Genomic DNA, 25,620 nt, shown 5'->3' on the forward strand with positions numbered 1-25,620 from the left:
TCTCCAAGTTTTTGAAAGTAAAGGATTCTTTTCCTAGCTCTCGAAAACATACCCGTGGGGCCTCCCTTGCATTTTCTATGTTCACTTACTTGCCTCGAAGACAGTTTGCTGTTCATGGTCATTACAAGCTTTATCTCTACAGATTTTTACTGGGATGAACACAACTTTTACATTTCTAATGAAGTAAATTAGTATGATGTACAGTACTTTGTGATAAATTTCCCATCAAATTGAAGATTTCTCTATTATTCTTTGAAGCCCAGAAGAGATATCTTTAAAATTTAACTACTATGAAAACTCAAGACTCCTCAAATTGGAAGGAAGAGGGGAGGAGTATGTGACTTGTGATTAATTGTTGAAACACTGGCCTTCAGCTGGCTGGCAGAGTTTTTCCTTTGATATTCTTAGTTGCAGAAATTCTTGTACAATGGACTCAACTATGTATGAATTCTGCCAGTTTGCTATCAGTGATATGGTTCAAGAATCAGCCACCCATTAAAATTATTACATCCATTTATATTATTTTGATATAAGTCTTACAAACTTACAAGGATACTTGTAAGTATTGAAATACAAACTACATTTTAAAGAACTATGTTTTGTTTTTATAAATCACTCCTGGTATGTTTTTTCTTTTTGTGTGTGTGTGTGTGTGCTTGTTTGTTTGGGGTTTTTTGTTTTCTTCGAGACAGGGTTTCTCTGTGTAGTCCTGTCTGTCCTGAAACTCACTCTATAGACCAGGCTGGCTTTGAACTCAGAAGTCTGCCTGCCTCTGCCTTCCAAGTGCTAGAATTAAAGGCATGTGCCACCACTGCCCAGCATTCCTGGGATTTTCTAATTCTCACCACTGGTGGGAAATGAAAAGGAATCTTTATAAAACTCCAAGCAGAGAGAATAACTCAATGTATGTTATAATGTAAATCAACTAGGGGTTGATTTTATATAATGGTGTAGAAAATTTAATGATGCCAAATTTTAAACCATGTGGGAAATTATATATTATTTTTGTTTTTGTAATATATTTGCATTATCTTTTTGAGAATTTCATATATGAAAATGTCATATTTTGATCATATTCATTCCCTACTCCTCCTTCCTACAAGTCCTCCAGATCCAGCTCAACCCTCTCCAAAATCTATATTTTCATTCTTTAAAAAATAATAGCTCACTGATTCTAGTTTGTGCTATATGCTCATGAGAGTGGAATTGTCTTCTCGACTGTGGCTGGCCTACCAGGGTCATAGCCTTAAAGTGACTAATTTTCCCACAGGCTCCTTAAAGTGCCAATAGATCATTCATAAGGCTGATTAATGCTGAAATGCTGGCTGAAATGCTTGCTTTTGTGCAGCTCTGGTGCAGATATCTATAACTGTTCTGAGCTTGCCCATATAGGGAGCCTTTAATATTAAAGAGACAATTGTTTTCAGTTAATTCTCCCCAACCTCTGGCTGCTAAAATCTTTCTGCTCCCTATCCACTACTGTCCCTGAACATTAAAGACAATGGGGGGGAGTTATATAGATGTGCCATTTGTTGCTGAGTATTACACTGATACTCATTCTCTATGCATTGATCAGTTATGACTGTCTACATTAACTGAATGCTAATACTCAAAGATCTCAGATGAAATCAGAGAGCTTCAATAATTGCTTAGTAAAGAGATAAAGATTTATATTAGAGATTGACATTCAGTAAAATAGTATTAAATAGTATTAGTAGCTTGAACCATGTTGGACCTATGGTTTTTCAGAAAAATATAAAGTCACCATGCCTGTTAGCTACAATATGAAGAAATCAAGTTGATACTGACCAGAAAACTTCTTCCCTACTGACTATCTTTCATCTAATGTTACTACACAAGCCTATGGCAGGGTATATTTGTCATCAATAATCTTACCTACCTGTGAATCTAGTATGAAATAATGCCCATCATGACAAGTTATTGTCATGGATAAAAAATATGATAGAATGAAGAATGATTATTATGGAGGTAACCAACTGCTGTCTGATTTGTTTGAAGGTACATTGAAGAGGAGGAAACATCCCTGGTACTAAAAATCTGAAGACAAAGGCCTAAAACATTATATTTGTCTAATGTCTTCTTAAGTCTTACAAGATCAGTAAAAGTAGAAGACTGGTAATTGGTGTTCAAATAATAAAGCTTGAAGACCTATACCACTGAGGTAAGAATGTCTAAAAAACAGACAGAATTTGGTCTTAGTCTTTCAGGGCCAGTTAAGACACATGTAACAATGGAAACCCTTCAATGGTGTCATATTCTGATAAGCTCCACTTATCCTCTTGATCATAGGAACATTCAAAAGACTGAAACATAAAGGTGTTTATTCTGGAGAAAAGAAAGGCAGTAGTCTGGGAAATATAACCTGCATCTCCAGAAGAAACCACAGGTCAGTAAGACCCTTATTTATCCCAAATAGAGAGCACAACTGGTAGAGGACTCTTAATGCGCTATTAACAATAATCCCTTGATAGTCTTGACTGATGTTGACATCAAAATTGGTATTTCCTCACTACTGATAGTGTCTTGAATACTCAACAGGAAATATAAAGAACAAAATGAATGTTTGCAATATAAAATTAGAAACTTAATATATTACAAAGGAGGGCTGGTTTTCTATATAATCATTTTCCCCTTCAAGAACTCACTTATAACCCTGAAATTAGACTATCATTTGCTAATAATTTCTCATAAAATCAACTGTATGATTCCTGACAAACACAAAGAAAAACATTGTGATAGAGAGTGGCCTAAAGAACAATACCGTCTTTGGTGGTATTCTGGTTGAACACACCATTTTTTCTATCTCAGAGGAAAGATATTTAAGTATGCTTCATTTTACTATTACTCTGGTATTATTTACTAATTATGCTATGTTGGCTTTTAAGTCTTCTGTGTGGGTACAGTAGGAACTCTGGAGCAAATCACATTTGAGTTCCTAAAATGGCAACCAGGTCTATTAATTTACTAATGAATGCAGGAGAGAGATCATATTATAAATCAAAGCAAACCCAGGGACATGACACACACCTGATAGGATGGGTAAACATTGTATTCATTTGTAAGTCTGCTAGAAAATTGGTTCTCAACACAGTTGTTCCCATCACCATTACAACAGTGATAAAAAGGCATCTCACATAGAGATACAAAACTCACAATCAATTATATTCTAGTCTATATTAAAATATTATAAATATCATAGATCCAAGCCAATGGCAGGGGCCTTAGCTCCTACAGTTCAGAAACATGCAGGTATGTAGGCTGAAATCTTTACTGGAAATCACAATCATACCAGGATTTTCACTCCAACCTTTCCCCTATGCTTCACGTAACAGACTATTTTGTATAAGACACATTTTTTTCCCTCACTTATAAATAAAAGGACAGTCTGGAAATACTTAGGGGACTTAGTGCACAAGGGCCAATGGATTTCTGTCAGCATATTTATGTCCTCAGATATTTTACTTGTTTTCTAAAGTCTACAGGAAGATTTGGTATTATTTAAGGGAAAAGGAAGTTTAAGCAGCAGAGATTTGGAGAGTAGGTGTTATTCTCCAGAAGCTTTCCTCTGTGTGTCGTGAGACAGGAACTGAGCACAAAGTTGAATTTGGGGGAGGCTTGCAGATGGGCCCTTGCAGTAACAAATAATTTAGAGAAAAATAAAATGGATGATGTTTTCTGCCAATTAGTCTCCATATCAACATTAAAGATCATTATGATTAAGCAGTTAGTCTGAGTACAAAAATGCTTGGTCCTGGAGAATTGTTTTTAAAAAATACTATTTTTATGTTTAACCAACTGTTGTTTAGGATTAATGAAACCCTCACAGCTTTAACTGATCATTAAGCCCAAGATGATTGAGACAGCCTGTGTTTGGTGTATCCTATGACCTCCCTGAAAATCTTGGTAGCCCTACTGGTAAATAAACAAGCATAAGAAGCCAGAACGATCATTGTTGTTTCTTTCGTCCATGCTTATATGACATATGACTCCTTTAGGAGTTTGGTGAATCACAGCATACAAGTCTAGGGAGGAAATTTAGAATTTCTCCAGAAATCAGCTCTAATTTACCAGTCATGTCTACTCCAAGGTATACTAAATTTATAACAAGTGTATCCTCCTACTTGCCTAAAATCAAACACTCCAATATACCCTCAAAACCTCAGAAATATGACATTACCTGTATTCCTCATTGTTGTGGAAGGTTCTTGCTTTCAAATGTCTTAACCTATTAAAACTTCATTAGAGAATTTAGTATTTAAAAGAAAACAAAAATATATACACACATTATTGATTTGTTTAGAAACACAAATAGCATTATAAAGAAACACAATGCCAACATTTTCCTCCAGAAATGCAGACTTGCCCAAGATTCTAATTACAACTCAGAGAAAAAAAAAGTTTCTGTTTCGTTTTGTTTTTTTTTTCTTTTGTTTTGTTTTGTTTTGCTTTCTTTTTTGGTAAGGTGTTCAGGAATGAAAATGTTCTGAATGACACTATCGCAAAGCCAACAAGAGCTTCATAAATGGGGCTTGAGTTTATAATAAATGCCATTCTGCTGAATTGCAATCTTAAATGCATGAAGTTAATTTTGCACAATTTTGCATCTCACTTTTTTATGATAACTTTTCAGACTTCCTCAGACATGGTGCATTGATTAGAGATAGTGTGTGATTGTAACTGGTATGATTATCAAGGAAAATTGTTACAATGTCTAGAGCCAACCATTTCTACAAGATAGTTCCCTAAAGTCAAAGTGAATGAAGCAGAAGTAGAAAAAGAAAAGTGTATGTGTGTGTGCATGCGTGTACGTGTGTGTGTGTGTGTGTGTGTGTGTGTGTATGTGTGTGACCCCTTCCCATATTCCTAAAATGTCAATTATAAGCCTGGAAATGATAATAATGAGCATTTTATCCATTATTAAATTTTAAATCACAACTAAACGTGTCAAACAGATTTGTAGTTCTATTACAATTCTAGACATTAGATATTATTTTCACATCATATGCACTCTAACAGAGTTAACAATATTATAGTTGTAAGTAGTAAGTGGGAGATTAAGGTGCAGGACAAAAAAGAAAAAATACTATAGATCAAGTAATGATGACTTTGGACTAAAAACTACTGATACTCATTTTCTTTTGTAGGTAGATAACATTCCTATTCTCCCATGTATCCTGGTTTCCATAAATATGATGAGCATTATCAGTGATTGAATCTGAGTCAGAAATGTATCATTGCAGAGTTCTCCAATATCAAAGAATATTTAGGTCTTAACATATGATGATTATGTTTTCTGAGATTCCTAGAAAATAGCTACAGGCAACTAATGACTTTCGGGACATGGAGAATTAGCCTTTTCCAGGAATAATACTGCTTGTTCATTGCTCAATTCGGAGTAGTCAGTAACAATTTTCAAAGTATATTAACCTTACTTACAAAAACAAAAACAAAAAAAAAACCAAAAACTGAAACCTTAAAAATGGCACATTTGGTTTGCTAAATTTAATGAATTGCCCCCTAACCCCAATTATGGCTTTCTTCATCTGGATCAAGAGAAGAAAAGGAAAAATCTTTGCCTTCATATTGCTAGCATCCTGTCTGTCCAACAGAAGAGAAATTGAATACCACAGTGGCAATCAGTATGGATATTTCCCATACAGAATTCCATTCCATATGATCCTGACAAACCATGTATCTAAAAGCATGACAGTCAGTTTAATGTAGGGCTACCTGCATACTCAGTTTAATTTGGCATTGTTCACAATAATCAAGTTATAGGATCAGTTTATGCCCCCACCTATAGATGGATAAGGTTATAAGACTATGTTGTTTGCCAGAAGTGAGGTTTAATAAAACCGTCTCACAAAACCAACTATTGTATGTTTTCTCTCATATGTGAAAGCTGAGGGTGGGGTGGTATAATATGACACTAAAGTGCAAGTACAACACACAAGAATGAGGAAGGCCAAGGAAAGAGGAATGAAGTGTATAAAGATGATAACATGATCAAAATACATTATATATGCATCTATGAAAATATGACAAACCGCTCAGCTGGTACATTTAATATAGGCTAATTAACAGGAAGGAGGATAACAGAAGGTTAGAAATCAAGAGTCTTCATATTACTCATAAATTATTATAAAAATAGATAAATACTTTTCTAAAGGTATTTATCTAGTGACAAAGGCAAACCTAAATTCCAAGACAGCAAACTCAGTGTAGAATTTGCATCACTTTTATATATGCATTGTTCTCATGACAGCACTGGAAAAATCTCCCAGGTCAGGAGGTACCCAGAGTGTCTTCTTCCTATTTGAAAAATTAAAATAGCTAATCCTTATTGTGAATTATCTTTTCTTAGTAGGTTGCACCCTAGAGAAAGAACTAGAAGCAACAGATGACTGTTGAGCAGAGAATTAGCCTCTCGCAGAGATGAACCCTTTGGTGGGTATTCACTGCAGAGTGGTCAGCCTTGGTACCACATACATGCAAACGACACAATCAGACTCAAACGACTGTATCTATATATTCACTTATAAGCACTCAATATGTATCTGCATGTAACAATAATAATCAAAGAAAAATGGGGTGTCAGCTTGAGAGTGTGTTGGGTCATGGGAGGAATGAATAGGAGGGAACCTGGAGGGATTGGAGGGAGAAAGGGGATGAAAGAAAGTGATATTTTAAGAGAAAAATCAACTAGAACCATTTAGTTAAAAGTTAATCTTGCTTCTTTTTTTGTCCTACCTTTCCCTCATGTTTATCTTTTTATTGATGATGATTTATTTTGTGCCAAAAAGTGAAATTTAAAAAATGGCCCATGATGCATCATAAAAGGGACACTATGAAATGTCATGACTTGTACAAGTTTATCATTCTTTTGAGCAATGACAACCAGTTTCAAAGTTGACAGGTTTTTGTTTCTTCACGTACAACATAGATATCCACACATAGTAAGATATTTTGGGGGGACATTTCAAGATTCTGGGTTCTCCAAAGCATCAAAACATAACAATATGAGACAGTTTCGAGTTTTCCATATCTTTCTTTTCTTCTCCAGAATGTTTATACAGGTTTAACCATGCAAGGAAATAAAACTTCTTGAAGTAATTTATTTTTCCTTAGAACGTTTTGAGCTTAAATAGAACTGCACAGGAGCCCAAATTCACCTACTCCCACCGTCTCTCACTTTGTACCCGATTCCAACATACATTCAAAAGAGGATTCATGAAGATTACAGTTCCTGATGGGAAGTTCTTTTAGCAAAATATTCTGCCTGAAGAACAAATCCGCACTAAGTTATTCTGGGGGGGGGGGTATCTAAAGCTTTTGTTGTTGTTGTTGTTGTTGTTGCTGTTGTCTGTTTAGAAACAAAGCCAAAGATATACCATAAAGCAGTCATTTGGAGAAGGAATATTAGAAGTAAGATTTCAATAAATTTTTATTTCAATGAAAAATGGAATACTTGAAAATTACACATTTTAATGCTTATATTAACAAATACATATTTACCATTATTCTTTCAATAATGGCAGTAATGTTGAATAACTGCATAAAACAATAAAATTTCCAGAATCTATGTCAAAGAAATGTGTGCTTTATGAAAAGCCATTTAAATACAAAAGCAGAACCAAGAGTGATAAAAAAAAAAAATCTTGATCTGACCATACCCACGCAACTAGTGAAAATTTTGTAAACGCTAATCGATGGCCTGGGAAGTTCCAGGAAGAAAGACCTAAATACACATACAAATCGGAAACCCGTATTAACATGGGGACAAATGATAAAGTTTTCCAAGGAAATTATATCTGGGACCATTCAACCACTGGGATTTTTCCACGAATGCATGCATTTATTATACAATTTTTCAAGCTCAGCACAAGTAATAAATTTTGCTCTTGTGAATCTTACAGGGCACTGGAAGCGCATACTGAGGCAAGTATCACCCAAAATTTCACTCTTCAAACCCAGGGGTGCTGCAGGAACCTTCTCTGCTTAAATAGTTCACTGCAATGCACTGAAGGGGACTTAAGCGACAAGAACAAACAAGTCCTGACATGACAGATTCTGTTCCCTCCCGGGCGCTGTGCAGCTCCGGATATCAGACTCACTGCCGTTGCAGGATGAAACATTTATAAAATGGGGTCCTAACTTTACAGAGTTTCAAAGCTCTTCAACACAATACACGGGAGAAAAGGATGCTTTTGCATAACTGCAAGGAGATGCAGAGCGGAAATTGGAGTCGAGTCCGCAGGGAAGAGAGAGAGAATTCTCACTGACCTTTTTGCTGTTTAAAGGACTGAATGGAGCCTGAGTGGTGGACCATTTTCACTGTTCCAATGGAGTTGAGGAGCTGTCCGAGAGGGATGCGGAGGAATTGCAGCCAGACTTTCCAGAGACACTCCTGGGGCTCTGAGTAATCCCAGAGCCACCTAGCTCATCGCAATCTGACACCTGCTTTAGCCAGCACTTAGCTCTGAAGGCTGTGTGCCCGCCAGTCTGATCGTCATAGCAACGTGGGAGGGCAGTCCGCGGCCGGCTCCCCTCAGTGGCTACTTCTGAAATAACCCCACGTCCCGGCTGTTTCTCAGTGCTGCAGTGAGGGTGGGTGTTGTAAGGGGTTTGGCACACGTGGGAGAGGAAGAAATTTCTTAAGGACAAAACATGAATTCAAACATTCCTTTAAAGCTATCACTAATGCACTTATTTTCAAGCTCTAAGCCTCCTTATCACACACCCAGGTACCAGTATTAATTTCCTCGAAGTTGGTCTGTAAATAAAGAAGGAGGAATCTGGCATCTGTCCTGACAGGAGGATACTAACAGATGTAGTGCTGTTTCCATCTTTCCTTCTTAAATATACATGTGGGGGAGGCCACAACATCCATGATCTGTCTTAGATAAGCACTAAGGACTAGCATGCAGCATTTTAAGTTCTTTTCTGCTTTGATTTTAATTTTTTGTGTGATACTGAAAGGTTTAATTCTTCCTAATAGGTCCTAAAGAAATATCATCGATGGCATTTAATATAATCATATTAAAAAGCCATAAAATATTCTTATAATAGAAACTGAATCTCACAGCAACACACATGTCCCAGTATCACACAAATGGGAACAGTGTTTGAAATGAAGATAACCAAATGGCCAAAGAGAGTAAACCATCGTGGAAGGACCGCACGTAGTGGTTAAATGAGGGCAAGAAACAGCGCCAAATGGTTTCCAGTGCGATCTCTCTCTTTTTCATATAATTATGGTTTCCTGATTCCAAATCCCAAATTCCTCCCAGAACAAGTTAAATAAGGTATTATGCAACAAAGGGTCTGTTGGTTCCTAAGTTTAAAATTGTGTGAGACCAATTAATTTAGAATAAGCTGAAGGTCCAAATATAAGAAGATTTTAAAATGATAATGAAATTTCACAACTTTTAAAACCTCAAATAGTTTGAATCACTGTTAAATATTCTCTGTCTTCATACTTGTTGCATGATTCAAAGACAATAAATGTAGGAATATCAGCTTCAAAGAAAAAGGCATTGCTATTATTCAGAGGTATACAGACCCTAGAAACTTAAAATTGTGCTTAATTCTTATTTTCAATGGTTATTTATATAGTACAGAGATTCAGTCAGGCAGTTCTCTGATTACTTTTTATTTCGTTAGTATCAGGTTGTGAGGTCATCTGAAACAAGAAATGAAAGAGGAAGGAGGAAGTCAGAGACACTGCAGGTTCTATTATGATGTACCCTGAGTAGAAAAAATATCAAAGACTTCTTTCGTGATATTGAGCAGCGAACAATAGCTACACACACACACACACACACACACACACACACACACACACACACACTGGGTGTGTTTACTGTGAAATGAGGATTTATCAAAGTCGTTGTTTAATGAAATGGTAGGTGGCTGAACAGATGTCAAGAAGAATAAAGAACATTTACTGTTCTTTCAGATAAACTAGTTATGGCTTCCGCACCCTATTGTAAAGTCAGAATCTTCTTTAATTCTAGTCCCTGGAGATTATACTACTCTTAGGGGGCACTGTACACATGTTCTATATATGTGCCATGCAGGCAGAACACCATACTCATAATATAAATGACAACAAATTGTTAAAAGGTGTGCACCTTCAATCGATACATCTATTAAGCAAAACAGCCCTCATACCTATGGCTCAGGAAACACTGCTGGAAAGCGGGAAACAAAGATTCTAAGATCCAGAGGATGATGGAGTTTGTGATGAGACTGGGTCTGTCTCCTGGTAATGTCAGAAATTACATCCATGAAGTCTCATTGAACATGGCTGGCCAAACATGAGCTGAACATGCACAGTACCAGTGGGTATGGCAAGGGACAGCACGGGTGGACATGCCAAACTGGACAGAGGAATCCCAAGGGAACACAACCCTACAGGCAATTTAAAAATGCTGAGAAAGAGTCTTCCTCGGAGAAGAGAACAATTCGCTATTCAAAATTGAATAGTCAGCCTTGAAAATATGTATGCAAGTAACATTACATAGACTGAACAGGTTATATTAGAAATATGTATGTATATACTTATTGACATATATGCTTATAAAAACAATCAATTTTCAAAGAGGGCATGAATTTGGAAGAGTGTAGCAAGGGTGTATAGGAGGTTTTGGAGGAAAGAAAGGAAAGGAAAAATGATGTAATATATCCTAATTTCAAAATAAAAGAAAGTAAACAGAAAGGCTTTTTCACAGCTACTTTTCAAGACAATTATACCAAATCTGGAAGCAGCAAATAACCACATTGAGCTTGGTTTTATATCATCTAAAGTGAAAATGATGATAAAACTGAATTATTGTTCATTTAGATGCCGTCGAACTAAAGTGATTCTAAGACAGCCCCACCCTCATCAGGAAGACTAAAATCAAGTAACATATTTTAGAACTAATTTATAGGAGAAAGCTAAAACCCAATAATAAATCCTTGTCACAGTGACTTTATTAGAGGTCTGATTTTCTTTCAATAGTTTCAAACTACTAAAACAAGGAATAACTTAGGGATGCAAGCATCTAATTTAATTAATTATCACGAAACTCATAGGAATTGAAAGCCTGTTTCCAGAAGTTACTTCTAGGTATAGGTATAGCACCTTAACCTTCTAGACCCTCTCCTGAGGATCACTAATTGTCATCAACTAGTATTCAGACTAGCAGCCAGCAGGAGAAAAGAAATGATACAATGGTTTAAACTGGAATTGAACTAGATTTTTCAAATTGATGTGGTTCTTTTTAAGGAACAAATTTAAAACAATCTTCCCCTTCTTCTCTGTTACAGCGAGGATTAAATATACCTTCTGATACACTTGGTTACTTTTCTGTCTAAGCAAAAAAAAATAAACAAAACAAAAACAAACAAAAACAAAACAAAACAAAAAAACATTTGAAGTTGTACTGCCAGATTGATTAGCAGGGGATTTAAAGAACATTTCTGCTTGTTTTGAAATCAGTCTTTTAGGGAAGGTTGCTAGAGAAACAGCTTTGTGAGGGGCTGGGGAGATTTTAAGCTCCATCTGCTTGATAGGAAAAACATTGCAAAAGAGAATTATATGTGTGTGTGTGTGTGTGTGTGTGTGTGTGTGTGTGTGTGTGTGTGTGTGTGTGTGTAAACAGTATATATGTATTAGTAGTAAGAGTGAACAAAGAGGAGTTGGAGCTCAGACCAAACACTTTAATTAAAAGAAATCTTCCTTTGGTCTAGTGAAGTATTTTTAGACTGTCAATTCTATTATAAAACATTTAGCAGTGTGCATTGTGTCGCCTCGATACGAGCACTAAACTGTGTTAGATTGTTTTCTTCTTGCTACTTGGTTTTAAAACATTTATCAAATTTTAATGCTTTAAGAAAAAGTTCTTTTTAAAGAATATTTTAAGTAAATAGAATTAGTTTGATGTACAGTAATATTTCCAATATGTTTAAAATATATAAAAATAATTGAAGAAACAAGCCCAAATTTCCAGAATAGTTACTTCAGCAAATTGTGATTCAGATGTATATTTTCAATATATCCCTTTATTTTTTCTTATGTTTATGCCAAAAATATTCATAAGTCATATATACATCTTAACCGTCCCCAAAACTTCATTTGTTTATCTTGATTTGATTCCAGTACTTTTAAAATTTTCTTTAGCCAACGGCCCAACAAACTGTCACCGCAGCTCTTGCCTTTGGGAATGCTCCAATTGTTTCTGTCAATCAGTAATCTATCAGCCCCTTTGCCACCTTCACCTCCCAGAGTGTCAAGGAATTCCATTCTTTACATAACTAGCAGGAGTTTATTTCTTTGAATGTTGAAACACTGCCATAGATATAGGGCATTTGATCTTTCTATCCTATGCTCCATCAGGGGAATGAAGAGAAATCTGACTGACTGTTTTGCTCTTGAATCACATCTCTAATTAGGATTAAAGTTGCCTTCTGATTCTCATTGCCTAAACAGTCACAAAAATAGAATCTGCCTTTGCAATGTTTCCCTTAAAAATTCAGTTATTTAAGGTATTAATGGGTGAATGAAGCCACAAAGGAACTATGTAAACCATTCATACACAAACATCAGGGCATAAAGAGAGAATTCTCTCCCCAGGGGATACTAAAGGGAAAGATAGTGTCCTCAAGGACAAACTGAGTATGGATTAATAAACCCTTTCTTCATAGACCAACCAATGTGGTTCCTTTTCCATTAGCTTCATGGATACTTGTAAAAGTAAAAAGAAATGATTTTTGAACCATAAAACCACTTCAGAAATATATTTATTTGGTGGCACTAGCAGTTACTGCTTCTTTTTTTTTTTTAAAGGAAAAACCAAATGTAATCTATTAAAATATATATGATATGATATATAGAAAGAGTACCAATAAAATGTTATTCAAACCTTTGAAAAAATTTTACAAGCATAACAGGAAGGATAAAGTGTAATTTAACAGTTACTCCTTCCAAAACCTATTGTGCTGGATTTAGGTACTGTATAACATCAGAATAAATCAGGCCAGTTCTGCTGATACCCAGACTGGTGCTTAAAGCATCATTCAGAAGTGACAAGCCTAACAGATGTGACCAAGAGAATGCAGTGGAGGAAAATCAATAGTCTCACCCTTAGTCTGAGTTTAACCTCATGAGGCTTAATCTTTACACAGCAGTTTTGAGAACAGAAATCATTGAAAAAAAATACCATAAAGAAAATGTAGAGAATTAGAAGAAAGCATGTGATAATTTATTATACAAAAGCCTGTATTTCATGCTCCTGCTCAATGCTTTTCTTTAAGGGCACCTATAGAATTAATACCCTTTGTAGTCTGTAAACAATTTTTCTACAACCTCAATTATAGGATGGTAACGTATTTACACATCTTCAAAGAACCATAGCTACATGCAGATAAACTCTACCTTTATAAAATTGTTTGAATGAATTTCACTTAAATGAATAAAATAAAATGATATTTGAGTCTTTGCCTGTTCATTGACCCTTCAAGGAGATTCATCTGTGTCCTAGGCCCCTTCTCTAATGCTGTTTCTAAATGTATGTCACGATAATGGCTTTCTTCTTTACAGATCTCTCTATATTTGCTGCTCTATTTCTTTCAGTTATGATGATATTATTTAAGGTTTTTAATTTGGGTAACATGGAATAAATGGCTCTATTTTCTTTTGGTTAGTTATATTTTAATCTTACTTTCCACAAGTAACAGAGTAAGATATCCTAGGCTGCCTTTAATTTAGTGTAATTGTTAAAAGCCTCAAACTTTTTAAAAATAGTGGGTTTTATTATTGAAAAATGTGTTATGTGATCATTTTTTTAATCAAGAGGTACATTCTCAGCTACTTCTTGATTGCCATGCCTAGCTGTCTTCTGCAATGTGCCCTATCCTGACATCCATGAACTCTACCTCTCTGAAACTGTACACCCCCAAGAATTTTTTTTGGTACATATTGTCTTGGTCATGGTGTTTCCACAGCAATAGAAAGTTAACTAAGACACTTGTTTAACCATTCCTTGACCTCTGCATTGTATTTGGGAAGGCAAGACATTGCGTCAGTGTTCTGGTTGTTTACCAACATAATATCTAGCTGTGGGAAAATCAGATGGCTTCCTGGCATTTGGGTATTTTACCTGTAATAGAATTGATAGGGCAGATTCCATTCCTTCACATTTAATAGTTCTGGTGACCTCAAATGATTTCCATACCAACTGGCTTCAAGAATACAATACTTGTATTGCATTCTTTTTATTACATTTAACAAGCATTCACCTCCATGTTCCAAATTCATCAAGGAAATTTTAGCTTTTACAAACTTTAAACTAAACAAAACATTAAATCTTTGGAATTACCATAAGAACAGCTGGCACAGGGCTGGTGAGATGGCTTAGTAGGTTAAGAGTACAGGCTGCTCTTCCAGAGGTCATGAGTTCAATTCCCAGTAACCACATGGTAGCGCTCAATCATTTATAGGGGGATATGATGCCCTCTTCAGGCAGGTGGTTGTATATGCAGCAGAGTACTCATACATTAGATAAATGAAGTTTTAAAAAAGAAAAGAAAAAAAGAAAAGAAAAGAAAAGAAAAGAAAAGAAGAAAGGAAAAGAATAACTGACTCATAGTCGCATAAGCCTTCTGGAGTACTCAAAGCTCCAAAAGCTTCAAATGACTGGGTAGAAATTACCCCCAATGAAAACATTCCTACCCTATGCCTGGCGCTCACCGAATGTGGTTGACTCTGATCAGTGGAGAAACTGCTGTTCAGGGGTTAAAGGGCTCACAAAAATCCAAGCTCCCTCAGCAGTGGTGGCTGCAGAAGGATCCCACAGCTTTTGACACCCAGAGCCTCTAGTGAGATTACGTGGGAATATCAAAACAGTTTGCAAAGACCACCATAGTCTTCTGACAACTCTTCTGTGATAGGATGGATATGCTTAAGGGTCCAGCTAAGCATGCCCCAGCAGATCCTCAATAAATTTGACTCTTCTCTGGTTTTAGACACGTTTTATTCCATGGAACTCCAACGAGAAAGATGTGAAGGCTTTGGAATGAGCTAGTTCCGAAGTAAGACTCACTTGTCATTTTCCCATGTCAGAGGCGTCTACAAAGGAATCAGAGTTTCCTAACCACAGAGAAAGTTCTCCTTCACTGAGACTTCTGCAATTGTACATTAAGGCGTCATTTCTTGTCATTCCCATTCTGTTCCTCCCTCTCTTAAGGGCAAGACTGCCAATGATCATGAGTGGTGGTCTGAGGGGAAAAGAAGCTGGGAGTAATAAGACCTCAGAGTGTGTATGAGCTCAAAAAAAGAAAAAAAAATAACAGTTTCTAGGAACATGGGGTGCGGTGAGACAGCTCATTTAACTGGGGGAAACAAAGCCTATTTAAACCTTTGGAGTGTGAGTAGAGGTTATGCGATGAGTGCACATCATTGTTCAGGGCCAGAATGCTGGGAACACCCTATTTTCATGGGAAGAAATTCTGGATGCTACTGGATATGACTTTATAAGGGGAAATAAAGTTTAACTTGGCTATTTGGCTACATTACCTCTTCTGGTGGGTCAAAGGTCGAGACACTGGTACATGTCACATATTACACACATGCACTGGTATATGTGTAATACTACTGCCAGTCTCTGGGTTTTGGACAAAGTATAACCCCAATATTGAACCAGGCCTACCTGCTATAGATCCATGGCTTCCCTTGCACCACAATTCCTGCCTCATCTACTAGAGGCCTTCAGTTCCAGTGTTTAAGACCTTTCAGATAGGAGATCTACTCTTACTACCTCTGCAACTGACCTACATATTGCTGTACAATGAACTACTCAAGGCTGGCACCTGAAAGTTCCTGATTGCTTTGAGCCGTAATATTTTTCTTAGCTACAATGGTTTATAGCTAGCATTCTATTGCTACCCATGGTTAAGACTTGCTTCATTTTAATTCCTCATAGTAGTCAGTTTTAAATTGCCTTACCCCCAGAAAAATTGACACTAAAGTACTTCTCATGTATATTCTTAGGTGTCTTTCTGCTCCATTCATGGAGGGAAGTCAAAGAATCTAGTTAGAGATAGATGGCCTATATTCATCCACTCTTGAATTCTCTACTGGTCCCAAATCAAAGAGAAGTCATCATGAACATCCCAAATCAAAGAAACCTCTTTAGAAACATGAACAGTATAAATCTCCTTTCACTTGCTTTTATATTTCAGAGTCTATATGACCCACAATAATAATCTCAACAACACTGGGACTCTTTCTCATCATCATGACTGTAAGTCTTTAAATCTCAGTAGTCAGGCTTTCTGAGGTAGATAGGATCAATTTCTCACCACCTTTGCTTCTATGAAGAAAGGTTCTATTTTCCTTTTCCAAGATGTCTGTCAAAGGGACTGAGGTGTAATTGAAGTTTACTACTCAAGTAATTGAAGGTTTCTGGCTAGGGCACCACCAGCTGCTACAGGAAGGCTTTTGAGTTGCATCTGCTACTTTTCTTCCAGTTAGGTTATCAGTGGAAATCTTCATTCTGTACTCTCATCTATCTTCATTTTGTCCATCAAATGACATTTTGCCAAGAACTCTGTCTTAATGTATTCCCTCTCCCTTGGGACATTCTTCCCTTTGTGCACTGGCTGCCATGCCATATGCTTTGGGGCATGGCAAGAACTGTGCATGTTGGTGGAGATGGGTATGCTGTAGCCACTTAATTCTGAAGGCAATGGGGTTTGGGGAGGTTGCTGTATATCTTAGGGAGCATCATATTGAAAGCTGATGGTCACCTTGTGATAGAGTTTTACTGTGGCATTAGTGATAAGAAGATGCCACAGTTGGGACAGGAAAGGAAGAAAAGATGGAGGCTTGGGTGGATGTTTGGCCATGTGTGTTCCTATTTGGCAACAGAGCCATTACTATTCCCAGTGCACGTCTATCCCACTTTATGGGATTGGTTGGTTCAGGACCTTGTTAATTGTCAAATAAACATTTTCAAATTTAGGTTAGTTTGCAAGGTTTGCTTTGTTTACTTGATGCTAGTAAAGAGACTGGCATTTTCTCTGGCAATGTCAGTTGTTAGAATGTTGTTCAGGAGCTAGCAAGTCACAGTGTCAAAACTGGGTCTGTCAATTAGTTATCCTGGGGACAATTAGAATAGAACATAGTTTCTGTAGTACTTTTAAGTGGGATTTCTGAAGAAAGATTCTCCTCTGGGTAAGTGAATAAGAAATACATCTTGCTGATGCTCCCTTCATCACCTTACCCCGAAGGTGAATAAGTAGGCTTCCTTTAGCCTTCTCCACTAACAGATAGATGATGGTCCTCCATAAACTATACAATGACAATCTAGCAGATATTTTGTTTTCATAAAAATTTTCCCATACTTAGGTGGTAATTGAGGCTTGCTTACAGTTTCAGGGGTTAGTACCTTATTATCACAGCAGAAAGCATGAAGGAACATAGGTAAACATCATGCTAGAGAAGTAGCTGAGAGAGTTCTACCACCAAAACATCAAGTAGTAGGAAGATAGAAAGCCACTTGGCCTGGTTTTGGCATGTGAAGCCTCAAAGCCAACCCCTAGTGACACACATCCTCCAACAAGGCCATATCTACTCCAAGGCCATGACTTTTAATCCTGCTGAAGTAGTTCCTCAGGCTGATGACTAACCATTTGAACATATTACCCTATGAGGGACATTCGTATTCAAACCACTTTAGTAGGTCTGTTTTCTGTGAACAGTTTTTATAGTTAAGGAGAATGGATATATAAGACTAAGCAAACAGGACAATAGAGTCAAGGCATACAGAATGTTGCTGAGGGATGCTGATTACCTTTAGTCAAGAGAAGAGTAGAAATGAAATGAGTTTTTGTTAGAGAACTCTCTGAATTCAACAAAATGACATTGAACATAAACAAGACAAGAAAAGCTGAGGCATGGGAGATGTGCATAATAAGGAATTCCTCAGAAAAGACATGAAGGCTACATCTCTCTAAAGAAACCTCCTAACAGAAAAAAGGTGATGGATTAAATAAAGAATTGAAAGTGCAGTAGAGTTTGTGAAACATTTTTAATAGAAACAAATAAAAGTGATATACATGTAAAAGATGAATGGACAGGGAACCACTTAGTAAGAGGATATGTGTAGAGTATAGTGTATCTCTGGTAATGAAGAGACATGGCATGATAAAGGCTTTTTCTCTTAAGATTTTTGAGTTTGTCCACTGCAGTAAAATGCAGTGATAGGAGCAATGATAGGAAGATGTAAGCATTCTACAGAAAGATAAATCATATTGTAGAAGGTGTATGAAGGAGGGAACTTGGAGATTGTGTGATAAGGGTTTTCGTAAGAGAAGAATATTTTATTATTAAGAAAAAAGAATGGAATGTTATTATAATGGGGAAAAACCTAGAAAATTGAAGATAGAGTATAAGAACTGGCAGATCTCAGAGCCACCTCAGCTAATGATCATAGGAGGTATTAGTGCCAGAACTTAAGATCAGGGCAGTCAGGGTCCATGGCATTTTCAGGAGTTTTAGGGAAGATGAGAAGACTGGGAAGATGGCCTCAGGTGAGGGGCATCTAACTTCTGTTGGCTCAATTGATATCTGAGTTTCAAGAGTCATGATGACAGTAATTCTGAAGGCCTGGGGAAGCTGTGAGCCAAGGAATGAAAGAGAATAAAGTGAAAAAGTTGTTCCCCCTCTAATTTATACATGTTTATTGTTTAACAAACCATAAACCATGAACTCAGCAAGATTATATGAGCTGAATTTCTATTTGCATCATACACAAATAAAACGTGTCACATGAAACATGCAAGAATGGACATACTTAAGAGCCAAAATTTTTATTTTCTCTCCTTTACATAACGTGATATAATACACATTCTCTTAAAGGGACACCTTTGCCCTCTCTGTTCAAACAGAGCTTCAAACCTTCACAACCCTCAGTTTGAATGCATCTTGGAATTCTATGGGTGCTTTGTTCTCCAACCCTTTTTTTTTGTTTGTTTGTTTGTTCTTGTGCATTTTTTTTTATTTTTTTATTCGATATAATTTATTTACATTTCAAATGATTTCCCCTTTTCTAGCCTAGGGTTAGGTAGTTTTGTGCAGCACAGTTTGGTCTGATGCAAATTGAAAATTGAGGAAACCTGGCCCTCTGGCAGAAATATCAATCATGCTATGATTCAACTCTTAGATGGTTTCTATTCGACTGCTGGGCAATAGTCAGACATCTTCTGTGTGCAGGCTCTCTAAACTCTTCGAAGGACAGTGTTAAGCTTTTCCAGTTATGTAACAGTGACTCAGCTCTGTTATCATTGTTGGCCTAGAACACTAATACTGAGCCTACAGGACAAAATTCCTTCCTACATAAAAGAGGCTAGAGACCCACACTCCAGCATGGTATCTTTTCCTCCCTATCCATGCCCTTTTCTGGCTGAAACAAGCTTCTGTGTCACTTCCTTCTGTAAAGAAGAGACTGAGCAGATGCAGTACACTAAAATGTGCAGGGCTTTATGTTTATAAAACCCAAAGCAGATAATGGGGAATTCATAAAATTTTCTGACTATCATGATTAGAATATTGAGATTTTTCAGATTCTAAATCCAGTGACTAATGTAGTCTCTGATACCATCTTCCAAACTTATTCAACAACAATAAAATTGACTGCCAAAACACAGACTGTCAACACAGTTTTCTTCTTCATTAGAGAAATGATAAAGCTGAAAAGAAGGAACAAGCAGCTGGTTTAAGAACAGAGCTTTGGATCAGAGTATATAGCTCTTTGTTTATCACTGGTGTTTGGGTACCTAATTCAAGCCAGACACCCAGTCCAGCAGCCCATAGGGAAACTTAAGGACCTGGTTACCAAAGGTTGGCTACCTTACCTGTGAGCAATGGATATATGTCCTCCTTGATCATAGAAGCTACAAGTACAGCCTTGCAAAAATGATGATACATTTAGCCATCTGTTTCTGGCCATACAGTGCTTTCTTTACCCATGCCATAAGATAATCATAGCTCCTAATACCTAACCTTGAACTGCTCTTGAATTATTGTTGTTGAATATTCTCGTTGCCTCCCATAGGATGAAAATATTGTACATTGTCAAAAATTAAGGAAAAACAGATGTAATTCACCAGTGAGATATAACATCACATCACATGTTTTAAGTACCAAGCCATGCAATTTTCAATACAAAAAAATCAACATACTAGATCATCAAATGGCAATAATAGCAAAGATAATGAGTGACATAGCCCTCTAAACATTTAAATAATACACAAAAGTAAACACTCAAAGTGAAAGATTGCTTCACATGATGTTTATGAAACATATGATCTGAAACAACTATGGATGTAGTTTGTGACTATTGGTCTGTGCTCATTCCTCTACATGTTCTTTCTTTTTTAATAGCTTACGGACCACACTGTCAGCAGTGACCTGGAGAATAGAGTTCCACCTGTAGCCAACTGTGTTTTCTAGAACATCCTTCCATGTATGGTTTTAACTTGAAAAGGCAGAAGGGACAAAGAAGCCTCCACAGTACAGAGGTCACCATGCTTAGGGGTAATGAATGGCAGGGCTGCAGACAGAATTTGCCTTTTCCTTTTATTCTCTGACTTGTCTAGCTCCTGTTTCTCTGAATCTGCAGCCCTATATGAAGAACTCACATCCTTTCTGATGACTGTTCTGTCACTAATCTATCAGGATTCCATTCCTAGTCCCTGGAAAGATATGATATACCTGTGTTTCACAAGGGCTTCATGTGACCTTTCTCTGGGCTTCCAGAGTTCTCTTTGAGAAGCCTTTTCTCCCATAATCTCACAACTGGAAGAATTCTTATTTATATAATAAATCCTATCCTCCATAATGCTTTGAGTATTTCCCATTCTGTTTCCTCAATTGAGAAGAAAGGAACAAGAAGACAGGAAAGAAAATCAGTAATAATTAAAACAAAAGCCATAAAAGGTATATAAATTACATTCTTAGACTAATATATCCAAAGAAAATGATCTTCAATAAATAAAAACATATCCCTATTAGTTATAAAAACATACAATAAAATAAAAGTTGGTTTTCAAGAATTCTAATTAGTAACAAAGTAGAAAAAAGCCATGGTATTTATTGTTTTATAGATATTAAGGAATGTATTCTTTATGCCTTAATTGGAACTGAACTGAAAGTGTCTGCTTTAACCAAGAATGTCCTGGAAGAATTTATTATACAAAGAAAACAGCCAACAAATAATGACTTATATGCCAGCTGTCTGTTACATCATTTATTGTGGTTACAAAACATTGAAAATAATAATGCCCCTATATAGGGTGAATTATCCTATATTTATTATATCATGATATTTATCAAATTATTCAAATGAGAACATATATGTTGTTGCACACTATTTAATGGGTATATAAATATGACTGCAGAGAAAAGATATGGAGAGGAAAAGAAAAAATGAAAAAAGAAATGACTTAACATGCAAAAAATTTGCATTATTATAACTTCTGTAAAACTATGCATATATATGTATGAAACTAATCTGAACATAAAAAGCATCTCATCATCTAGTCTAATGATTTATTAACCAGATACAATTCTATTTTTCAGTAAGATACTTGATTTGAATATACATACATATGTACATACATTATACATATATATATATAGATTATATATTCATATCTATGTATATGCAATATATATTAAATAGACAAAATGTCACCTTTGTCCTTTTCCTTGTCTAAAAAGATTTATTTTGAAAATTAAAATATATCATTTTTCCCTTTCCTTTTCTTACTTTCAGTCCCATCTGTGTATCACATTTTATATACAAAAGATCTTTTAGATTATTCTCCACCTGCTGCTCACTAGTCAAGTTCCCCAAGGCCCTTCTTTGTCTGAATACACTAGCCCACACAAGATGTCTTCTGAATGTCTTTATCCTCACTAGGAAAGTTAACACTTAATTAAATCAAACCATGGGTTGCTCTCTGATTCCTTTATGCCAGTTAGTCATGTCTCCTTAAGGATTAATCATGTGCTAAGTTTTCTATTTCTCCTAAGAGATGTGTCACTAAATTGCACCTTTGGTGTGGTTATATATAGGATAATGCTTAGTCTCTGGTTGCCAAACACAGATTCAGCTGAGAACATAGGCAGTCTTGACCTTAAAGCATCTCAGGAAATCTTATGCCATGACTTTCAAGAGTATTCATGTCATTAGAACTTATTTATCTCAAACTTTGTCTCAGTATCAGTAAAATTAGATCTTTGAAGCTTAAAATGGTATTTAATTACTGAAATAGTTCCAATTTTGAAGTCAGCTATTCTGCCCTGAGACTGACTAGAGTATTTCATACAGCATCTCACTGTTGTTTATACAACCACACACTGATAAATTTCTTTGTCAATGGCCAAGACAGGTATTACCTAGCACAAGTGTGGCCACATAACTTATTTTTACTTACTTTTTACAATTTATGTTTTACTAATACTAAACCTATATATTTCTTGCTATTGAGCTTAGTATCCCCTTAGTATGAAGGGGGTCACTATCAATAATTATTCTCAGTTCCTGGAGAACTATGGTATCTCTATCTAGAGTTCATGCTGAAATGTATACTCTATTTATGAATAGCAGGGAATAAATTTGTTCTCAGTTCAGGCCTGTTTATATACTCTCTCTGAGTGAGAAGATAGACAATGTAGTAAAACTGTGAAGAATGGCTAATGACAGTCTGCTGAGATCAGACCTGCTGAGAATGGAGGCAGCAAGTTCTCGGACCTCACCTTGAAGTCTTGGAGGAGGGGTCTTCCAAAACTAATATATTGACTAACATTCATTAAAACTCAGTTTTGATCAGCAAAACATTGTCTTGACACAATTCTCTTTTTGCTGCCTTCCCATAATTTCCTGGGGTTCTTTTCCAGGTATCTGGTTCACCTGTCGCTGTTGGCAGCAACAACAGTCAAGAATATCAAGTCCATACAGCAGACTCATACAGTTGATACAAATCTTAGCTTGGAGTTGCTTGATCATGTCAGGTCTATCAATGTTTTTGTTGTTGTTGTTAAAAGATTTGATAATAGTCAAATCTTTTAGCTTCTTTTGTAAAAGTGAGACTTTCTGTTAAAATAATCATAAGAGGTCACTTGGAACTGATGGCCAATATCTTCTTGGCATACTGTCTCCAGCTCATCAAACTTTTTCTCAAGTTAAGTGATGGTTGACTGTTTTTTTTAATTATTATTATTATTTGTGATATCAGGAATTCTCTTTGAAAGGAGTGGATAGTGTATGCTTCAGGTTGATAACTGTCTGGAAACCTGAAGGGAGGACTTAAAGAGAAGTTTCAGTAGTTAAAGTATTTAGTGGTTAAAATAATGGAATCTATAAACAAGCTGGAGTTTGGGCTGCCATAGTGAATTTGATCTTTATGGAAGGAGAGATAACAATGCGGGAAATAACAGATAACACATGAACATTTACAGATTTATTGCTAATTAGACGAATTTCTAATTTATTGCAATTAATGAATATTCTGGAAGCCAATGGAAGTATGACAGTCTATAACTTTCTGTTTTTTTCCAGTAACATGGTTACAGGCTTGCACAGGACTTACAGAAAAGGAACAAGTATTACCCGTAAAGTATAGGGAGAATAATATGTATTTATGAAACTTTTAATGTTAGCTCAAGTAATGACTAGTTCTAAAGTCCAAGCAGCTATACCACACTGAAGAGCAAGAAGAAATAGAACAGGCAACGTAAGTGATAGAGGAGGGAGGAGGGAGAAGCGGAGGAGGAAGTGCATAAGGAGACAAATACTGGTAGTGGTTATGTATTTATGTCACTTGATATTTTGGCATGGAAGATAAATTAGATAATATAATCTTTATGTATTTTTTGACTTTTGTTGTCACTGAAGACTTACTGTTAAAATGGATGTTAAATGAAGTGATTATGTAAACTTTTGAAAAAATTTAATACTAAGTCATTTCCTATGGGCCCTGAAGCCTTGGATCTCAGAGAGGGAGGGCCAGTACAAATGAGCCTTGGAGATTCAAGATATGAGCTTTGGAAAATGACAAAAGTAGTATGGATGAAGACTGAGAAAGAGCCAAAGAATAAAGAGATGGAATGCTATGTTCTCTTTCCATTGAAACAGGAAACTTTCTTACATTTCTGCATGGTATTGTAGACAGTCATTTTTTTTTAAAAGAAAGTTTCTATTTTACTTGCAATAGCAGGTTACAGTTCATGATTGTGAGGAGTCAATAAAGGAGTTCAAAGTAGCTCATCATAGCAAAGCAGAGAGACAGTAAAAGCATGCTTCCTTATTGCTCAGCTGGCATCTCTACTCTTACACAATCCAGGAGGCAGACATAAAATGATACTATGCACAATCGTGGGTTACCTTCTAATATTCTATCCCCAAACTGAGAAAAAACTTATCAGGAATGCTCACAGGCCAACATGACCTAAGGTATCCTTCATTAATAATCGCTTCCTGGGTTATTCTAGGTTGTGACAGATATACAGCATGGCTGTAGGGACTTTGACCTGACTGGGGACACTGAAGGAATAATGAAATTACACACACACACACACACACACACACACACACACACACATACAGAGAGAGAGAGAGACAGAGACAGAGACAGAGACAGAGACAGAGGCAGAGAGACAGAGAGACAGAGACAGAGACAGAGACAGAGACAGAGACAGAGAGTAACAGAGACAGAGAAAGACAGAGAGCAACTTTGGAAGTTCAGTGTGTGTATTATATATGGTTGGACACAAAGACAGGGTTATTGCCTACAACTTAAAAAGAGATGGAGTTATTACATGTAGATAAAAAAGGAAACCAGGTTTATGGTATTAGCTATTATCTATAGAAGCAGTCTTTGTGGGAATAGTCTTTAGACTGAAGATTTCCATAGGGGAAAGTTATAGTGAATATTTTCTGTGTATATAATTAAATCCAAACTCAGACTAGCAGGGAAGGGTTTGGTGTTTCTGTCTGGGTCTAAAGCTAGGTTTCTTGACATGGCCTTGATTATGTTAGGACCTCACATTCTCACAAAATGGATTGACTGGCTATGGGGCTATAGCCAAACAATCTGCTTTGAACATATGAACATTGGAATCTATGACATAAAAATAAATATCATAATAGTAAATATAATGAAAACTAACAAAACATTAGTACACAAAGGATCTACTTCAGTCCTGATATTAGGGTCACTGTATTTATTCCAATTTGTAATGAGAAAATTAAGGAAGAGGAGGAATAGGTTATATAATAAACATTTCATAACTAGAATCTTCAAAACTAAGGTTTCTACATGTATATTGTCAATCAAAAAACTTCACATTATAAAATGAAGGCCTTTTATATGACCAGTTTGTAGTCATAGCTCAATAAGCAGTCATGTGAATATTACCCAAAAGGATATATGATTATTTCTTTAAATATATTTTATGAAGGTTTATTTCTGTCTTTTGTTTAAAAAATGAAATAGCTGGCACAACTATTGAACTTTTCTAGGCTCTTTTCTAGGAGCAACATGGCAAAT

The 25,620-nt window shown here is 36.1% G+C and overlaps 1 protein-coding gene across 1 annotated transcript in view; it reads right to left on the reverse strand.

Annotated features, from left to right (window-relative positions):
* The window catches only part of Ano3 (anoctamin 3), a 319,679-nt gene that overhangs the window by 287,037 nt on the left and 7,022 nt on the right, over positions 1-25,620 (reverse strand). The window lies entirely within an intron of this gene.

Source organism: Apodemus sylvaticus, chromosome 5 (assembly GCF_947179515.1).
Source record: "Apodemus sylvaticus chromosome 5, mApoSyl1.1, whole genome shotgun sequence".
NCBI lineage: Eukaryota > Metazoa > Chordata > Mammalia > Rodentia > Muridae > Apodemus > Apodemus sylvaticus.